Source organism: Mytilus edulis, chromosome 3, assembly GCF_963676685.1.
Source record: "Mytilus edulis chromosome 3, xbMytEdul2.2, whole genome shotgun sequence".
NCBI classification, from domain to species: Eukaryota; Metazoa; Mollusca; class Bivalvia; order Mytilida; family Mytilidae; genus Mytilus; species Mytilus edulis.
In genome coordinates, this window is record NC_092346.1 from 39,094,909 (window position 1) to 39,103,624 (window position 8,716).

Below are 8,716 nucleotides of genomic sequence, written 5' to 3' on the forward strand. Positions count from 1 at the left end.
CTCTGGTATCTTTCGCCCCTCTTTTGTGACACAACACAACATAAAGCGCACTTTATAATAAACTTGTTACATGTTCAACAGTTATTTGGACTATTTTGCTGATAACTGGTATATTTATGTAATTTGGTTTCTAGTGGATAATTGTGTCTTTCTCATTGTAACCTGTTCATAGCTGTAGGAGGAGACGAAATATTTATGCACTGGCTACGGTTACATGGAAATGTAACAATAATTAAATAATTATTGTTACATATAAACTCATCATAGATACCAGGACTAAATTTTGTATATACGCCAGCCGCGCGTTTCGTCTACAAAAAAGTTTAAAAGGGCCAAATAAAGTACGAAGTTGAAGAGTTGGAGACTTATTGGCGGAATACAGGGTTGGGTAAGGAACCGGATAACATAAACTATCTACGGTTACATTGAGTTATTGTTGCATTAAAGAATGCCACTGTTTTAATTCAAAATTGTTTGGCAAATAGTAAAAAGGTTTGTTGCAAGAATATTGGCAAATATTATATGTAATGCAATATTTATTGAACCTTGAAACTTGTACAATAAAATATTCCACTTGAGACAATATCCATTTTGTCAGCAGCTGGTCATTAATGAGTTATAAGGAGAAAGTGCTTTTCAGATCTTTGAAATACCTACTTCTTGTTTTTCAATTCCTTGAATTACAGTATGGGATATGCTTAGCATGCAACTTCAAAAAGTAAAAGATAAACCAATTGATTACTTATCTACAATTAATCTTCAAATTATAAAACAAAAATAAGTAGATTGATATATTAAACATGTATCAATCTTCTTATTTAGTTCCTCATTTATATATAGATCATATTTTTCGAAAAACTAAGGATTTTTTTTTATCCCAGGCATAGATTACCCTAGCCGTATTTGGCACAACTTTTGGGAATTTTGGATCCTCAATGCTCTTCAACTTTGTACTTGTTTGGCTTTATAAGTATTTTGAAATGAGCGTCACTGGGTCGATGCCACTGCTGGTGGACGTTTCGTCCCCGATGGTATCACCAGCCCAGTAGTCAACATTTCGTTTGACATTAATACCAATAATGTGGTCATTTTTTTTTAAATTTCCTGTTAACAAAACTTTGAATTTTTCGAAAAACTAACGATTTTCTTATCCCAGGCATAGATTACCCTAGCCGTATTTGGCACAACTTTTTGGAATTTTGGATCCTCAATGCTCTTCAACTTTGTACTTGTTTGGCTTTATAAATATTTTGATATGAGCGTCACTGATGAGTCTTGTGTAGACGAAACGCGCGTCTGACGTACTAAATTATAATCCTGGTACCTTTGATAACTAATTATACAGCAGGGTGGGAGAGGGGAGTGGGCGGATATTTTGCTATGGTATAGAAATTTTGTTATAACTAATAAATCAATTTAAACATTTATATATATTTGATTCGTTTGAACTGTTCGGTAACTAATTGTACACATCCTCCTCCCAAAGAGGGTTTTCAGAGAAAATAGGGAAGTACTTATGAAATTAAACCTGTTTTCAAACACCTGATGAACCCATATTAAGTCACACAAAAAACGAAAATGAAAATGAAATGAATTACAATACTGGTATATAATTTGAATTAAATATAAATAACAGATGCCCTTGTAACATAATATTTATTTCTTGATGTTTAAATGTAATAATGACATTTCAAATTTGAAAACTTAAAGTTTAAACATATTTTATTTGCCAAAGTATCAAAAGGGTTTGGCCACACGTTATAAAAACATTAGAGACATCCTTTCCCAATATAAAGTACATTAGATAATGACGAAAAAAAAACCAAACGAAAATTAGAAATAAAAAGAAAAACATACAATATAATAAGGAATAATAATGAAACAACTGGACCGGAGTGAAAGGTTGTAAAGTAGAAATTTAGAATGTTAATTGATTGTTTTAAATCTTTGTGTTATTCTGATATAAGATTGTACGGACTCAAAAATGTCTTTGTTTTGTTGAAAAAAAAAGGTCACCGTCACCAGCTAATAGAAGCTCAATGGATATAGCATATCTTTGTAATTTTGAAAACAGTATTTTTTTTGTTTCGTGGTGAAAAGTGCACTCTAAAAAATAGTGTATACTATTCTCAACAGGGTGGCCACAGCTGCATGCGGGACTGGGTTTAATATTAACACGATTTAAATCTGAATTTAAAGAATTGCACATATTTCTCAAACGTATATGAATGATATCAAGTTTTCTATCCCAACAACTAAAATAGGAAGGTGGCTGTATCAATTTGGACTCCATCTTTCGTTTGAAAATATTTATATTTTTGGACGTACGTATGTCGGGGTTGAGGCTATTCCATTCAATAGTGGTGGATGGGAAAAAGGATTTTCTAGTTATGTCTAGTCCATAACCGAGTACTACATAACTATTACTGTTTCGCAAATCGTAGTTAGATACTTGACCAACAAACGGGGGCATTAAATCACAGAGATAATAAGGGGCAGTTCCATTATTTAAAGAATAGAACATATTGAGCTTTCTGGACTTTCTTCTGTCCACAAGCAATTGCCAGCCAGTTTCAAAATATATAGCTTCCCGACTAGCAAACACGGGCAACCCAGTTACTAACCTCCCTGCTTCAAACTGAACATGTTGTAAATTGTCGGCTTCTTGTTCAGTACAACAATCCCCTATCTCACATGCATATTCCATAACGGGTCTGATAAAAGTTAAATATATTCGAGCAAGATAATTTCTATTCAAAACATATTTCAATTTTTTAAGAACATTTAATCTTGTGCTTGCACACTTTAAAATGTTTTCTATATGTGTATGGAATTTACCATTGGAATAAAAAGTAATCCCTAAGTGTTTATGACAGGAGACAAATTGTACTGATTGGTTTTTAAATTCTATTTCAATATCATCTGGGGAAGTATGGCAGGAGAATATCATAGCCTTTGTCTTATTAGGGTTTAAATTAATAAGCCAATCTTTAGACCATACTGAATTTTGTTCTAAATCGCTATTTAAGACATCCTCTACAGTGTAAGGGTTATTGCTGGAATAAGAAAGAGATGTATCATCAGCAAACAACCGAGTTAGACTTGTCAAATTATCAGCTGTGTCATTTACATAAATAAGAAATAGTAGGGGACCTAATACAGAGCCTTGCGGAACTCCTACATTAGTATTATCAAATAGGCATTTGAAACAAAAACGCTTTATTTTCTATTTGAAATATAACTTTCAAACTATTTAAACAGATTTCCTTCAATACCATACGCCTTTAGTTTTATTAAGAGGCCACTATGCCATACCTTATCAAAAGCTTTCGAGATATCACATAATATAAGAGATGTTATACAGCGATCATCAAGTGACATGCATATCCTATAGTAAATCTCTATTAGCTGGTGAACTGTAGAATGACCTGGAATAAAACCTGATTGAAATTTGTATATTAACTTGTTTGCTATTAAATGATTACATACATTTTTAAACACAATTCTTTGAAAAACTTTACCCACTGCTGATAATAATGAGATTAGTCTATAATTGGAAATCAGTGATTTGTCTCCGGTTTTGAATAACGGCATGCCAATAGCTGTTTTCCATTGACTAGGAAACTCTGCCTTTTCAAATGACAAATTAAATAACAATAATAAGGGTACACTGACAGTATAACTTGGTTTTTTAACTTATGATGACTAATTAAGTCATTACCTGATATTTTCCCCAATTTTAAAGTCTGCAAAATATCAATGACTTGATTTGAGTTTATATAGAAAATATCAATTTTAGAATTTGACCTAGCCAGAAATTCTGGAGATCTATCATTATTTTCATTTATAGTAGATATGGAACAGAAATACTTATTCAAAAGACATGCTTATCGTAATTTTCAGTGACTAATTCGTCATTTTCATTTTTAAGTTGAGTGAAATGAGTAGAATTACCTGATGTCTTAACTAATTTTTTCATTAATGACCAATACGATTTAGAATTACCAGATACAACCTCTTCCAACAAACTATTTGCGTTTAAGTAAAATTGATCTTTTGTGTATCGTTTTAAATTATTCACATGTTTTCTTTGCTTTTTATACTTATTCAGATCTGGAATACTATTGGATCTACGAGCTTGTTTGTGTAGTCTGTCACGTTTACGCATTTCTCTACGTAGGTCAGAATCAAACCATATTTTATCATTTGGTCGTATAGTTACTTCTTTGTGTGTAATACAGTCATGAACATATTCAAGAAATTTATTTGTAAAATTTTTTCAATTTTGATCCATACTATTTTCAGCATTAATTATTGATTCCTAATCAAAAGTAGCAATGAGCTCGTTACATTTGTCGAAATCGGCATTTCGATAGTCCCAAATCATTCTTTTATAAGTAGTATTATTTTGTAACCTACGGAGATTATTCAAGACTATAATAGTTCCGTCATGATCACTATACGTACGATCTATTTGTATTACATGGGAATCGTAGACATCACATGAACCTGATACCAAAATAGGATCTAACAAGGACTGGCGTGTGGCACAAAATCTGGTTGGTTCGTTTATATTATTTTTAAGGCCATCTAGTCTCATAATGTCAAATATTTTATGTGAATGGTCAGTAAGAAAATCTACATTTACATCACCCGTTATTACAACATTTGGAGTATAGCTCATTGCATTTTTTTTTATAGATTCATGAAATTTATCCCAAAAAATATTTTTGTTTGAAGGTTGTCGATATGCAACACAAAGGAGTAAGTTGTTTGAAGGGAAGGTAATTTCAAGCCATAATGCTTCATTATCAAAATCCAAATCAGGTCTCGGTTTGGCTTGAATAAATTTACTAATATAAATTATAATTCCTTCTCCTAAGCTATTGCGGTCTTTTCTATAAGGATCTCTATTATAACCCTGAATAAGAATATCTTCATTTTTTATATTTTCGTGAAGATGCGTTTCGGTTAAACAAATCACATCAGCTTCATTACTAATGTTTTCAACATAGTCTACTTTATTACGTATACTTCTAATAGTAAGGTGAAAAATTGAGAAAAAAACACCGAAAGGACCAGGATTAACTTCTACATCATAACTTAGAATTATCAATAATAATATCACAAATGTTAACATTGGTTTCAATAGAAACAAATCAAGATATATAGAATAGCATATCGACGTCAAACATTTGCATTCCATAATAAGCAAGAACAGATCAAATAAATAAGTGTGTCTATTTCTTAAATACATCATTTTCCTACAGAATACTGAATTAAGTTTACAGTAGAAATGACCTATCGACGAGCGATAAGCTTGAATATCATTACCCATTGTCAAAAACAAACATAGTTATACAAGAATATGACAGGTCAAACAATACAAAAACTACATCTAAACAATATTTCGTCACTCCAGTAAAAACATAACAAAACATATGTACAATAGTTTAGATTGTGGAAATAAATGTACAGGCTGTGGATGAAAAAATAGTTGTTGAGTAAACTTTGATAAAAAATAATGAAAGCAAATAAATGCATGATACATCTGATTTTTTCCCAAATGTAATGAAAAAGAAAGGAAAAAAAAACCAACATATTTTTGTACGATTTTACATAGCGCGAAGAAAAATGAATAGAAAGAAATACTACATACTAAATATTTTAATTCTTTTAAATGAAGAGAATAAGAAAAATTGGTGTAACTTGGTAAAACTTACATATATGTTTCAGTGGTAGACAATGTTAACTAGTGCATGTTAAAATAATCATACTAGCTGCATTGAATTTTTATCCAAATTGATAAAGTTATTAAGACAAAAGTAATTGAAATGTAATTTATTACCATATGTTGATACTGTAATTGTAATGTAAAATTACATTTAAAAATCAATGTAATTGTATATAATATAAAAAAAATATATATGTTATTCAAATTTGAGCAATTATTTAGGCATGTAATTGATCCTAGGTAAGCTCCGTGACATTTTTCATGCTGTTTTACTAGACTTTTATATAGGGGGTCTCATTGGGGGGTTCCGATCCCGGATCCCGCTTACTGTTTTGTCAGATTCCCGTATCCCGCTTACACTATGTACGTAAGCAATTCTCATTTTTTTGTCATTTCCCGGGTCCCGCAAGACCTCATTTCCCGTTTTCACGCCACAATAATTTGACTTTCACGTGTCACGCTTACAAAAAATTGGCAATCCCGCGTCACGCTTAGACCCCAATGAGACCCACTATATATATATATATATAAAATGACTGAATAAATAGTCAACGATCAATCTTACAGGGCGATGGATCATGTAATATGATTCTGTACACTACAAAATATAATATATTACAAGTCAAAAAGGATACAACATCACCATTAAATAACTATAGAATGAACAAATATTAGATATTTCGGATAACAGATATCCTTCTTCAATAATAGCACGATGTCAAATGAATCATGTCAATATATTCAAACTGAGAAACTAAATTTATACAATTTAAGCGAACACCACAGACGCTGGTACAATTTTAAAACACGGCTGGTGTTTGGAAATTTTAAAATTGTGCCAGCGTCTGTGGTGTTCGCTTAAATTGTATAAATTTCAAGATTTTGATAGTTTCTCAGTTTGAATATATTGACATGATTCATTTTATAGTTATTTAATGGTGTTGTTGTACCCTTTTTGACTTGTTATATATATATATATATATTTATAAACGAGTCTAAATTGAAAACTACTTTCAAACCTATGATTGCGTTGGATAAAAACCGCAATTTTTATACGTGTGCATGTAAAACAAATTTCGTTGTAGAAGGGTCTAAAAACAGCACAAACAACATTTTCCAAAAGACGAAAAAGTGAAAAAGTATATTTAAACAAAACGCATTTGACTAACAGGTCGAACAACTGATATTCTTTAACCCTGCTGACTGCCATTGGCGATTGCCAAATAAAATTGATCACAAGATGTAACAATAGTTATCAAAAGTACCAGGATTATAATTTTATACGCCAGACGCGCGTTTCGTCTACATAAGACTCATCAGTGACGCTCAGATCAAAATAGTTAAAAAGCTAAATAAATACAAAGTTGAAGAGCATTGAGGATCCAAAATTCCAAAAAGTTGTGCCAAATACGGCTAAGGTAATCTACTCCTGGGGTAAGAAAATCGTTAGTTTTTCGAAAAATTCAAAGTTTTGTAAACAGAAAATTTATAAAAATGACCATATAATTGATATTCATGTCAACACCGAAGTGCTGACTACTGGGCTGGTGATACCCTCGGGGACGAAACGTCCACCAGCAGGGGCATTGACCCAGGGGTGTAAATAGTATCTTAATATAAATTTGATACTAAATAGAAAAAAAAATTAACGTGTGGCCACGATGTTATGCCGCAAACATCCGGTGTCAATATTTTTTTAGTACACCAGATCCGGATTTCAACAATAAATATCTCTTCAGTGATGTTAGGGATCGAAACGGTATTTGGAAGGCCATATAAAAAGTACCCTCATTTTTAGAAAAAAGTACCCTCATTTTTAGATAGACTCTTGAATTTTAAGAGTCAATATAGGATGAACGGATCATCTAAACCGGAGGGAAAATATGATACCAGCCCAAACGAAAAATATAAACGAGTCTAAATTGAAAACTACGTTCAAACCTATGGTATATATACTTGAGTCGTGTTCTTGAATACTTTCTGTCAAACAATCAAGATACTGGGAAATATAGCTGTACTAGCATGTAGGACACATGCACTATTTCATAGAATATTTATATTGGCTATATAGGTTTTAAACTGAAAATTAAGACAACAAACAAAACAATGACCAATGATTGACATAATTGATTTAAGAATAGTCCTTAGAAATTAAAAAAACAGCTTCAGTAGTGTGAGCATGCCTTCGAAATAACTTACAGTTCTTATGTTTTGAGCGTATGATTTAAAAGAGAAGATTTAAAATCAGTTAAACAAATCCTTTGAACATGTTCAAAATAAAACTCTCAATTGGATTTACATCAATACTTTCTTGTCAAACAAACATCAGGAACTATGCTGGAAAAACAAATTTGGAGGAAATAGAAATTTAAAAAATATGAAATTACAAATTCTAGAGCGGCGATTCTCACTAACTTAATTGGGGAAAAATTCTATAGTTTCATTGAATCTCTCTGATCAGGCATATTGCAGTTAAATGAGGTCAATTTTGTTTTCACTTAAGTAAGTCATCCCACGTTCTCAACAATTGTAATTCAGACAAAGGACAATTTTCTTTGCTATATAATAAAAAAATATCAATTGATTGAAACAAAATCAATATGATATCAATTTGTTAGAGATAATTCAGCCAGATGTTTTTTTTATATTAATCGTTATATAGTTAACAAGTTCATGTGTAGAATCATAAACATAATCATTAAAAGAAAAGAAAAATCTACTTTTTGTGGGACAAGCAGTGTTACATGATTGTTAAATGAAAGTCTGATGTCTTTCATACCCTGCTTCTAAAAATTAAGTTCTGAATTTAAAGAATCCAAGCGTATGTATGGACTTCATTTAAAAAAAAGGTGGAACAACAATAAAAAAAAACACACACCTTGATTATGAAACATATAGTCTACCATATATAAAAGTTTATAAAATAAATTAGAATTTTTCTTCCTGTATTATGCTACTTTCTATATATTAAAATGTCTTGAA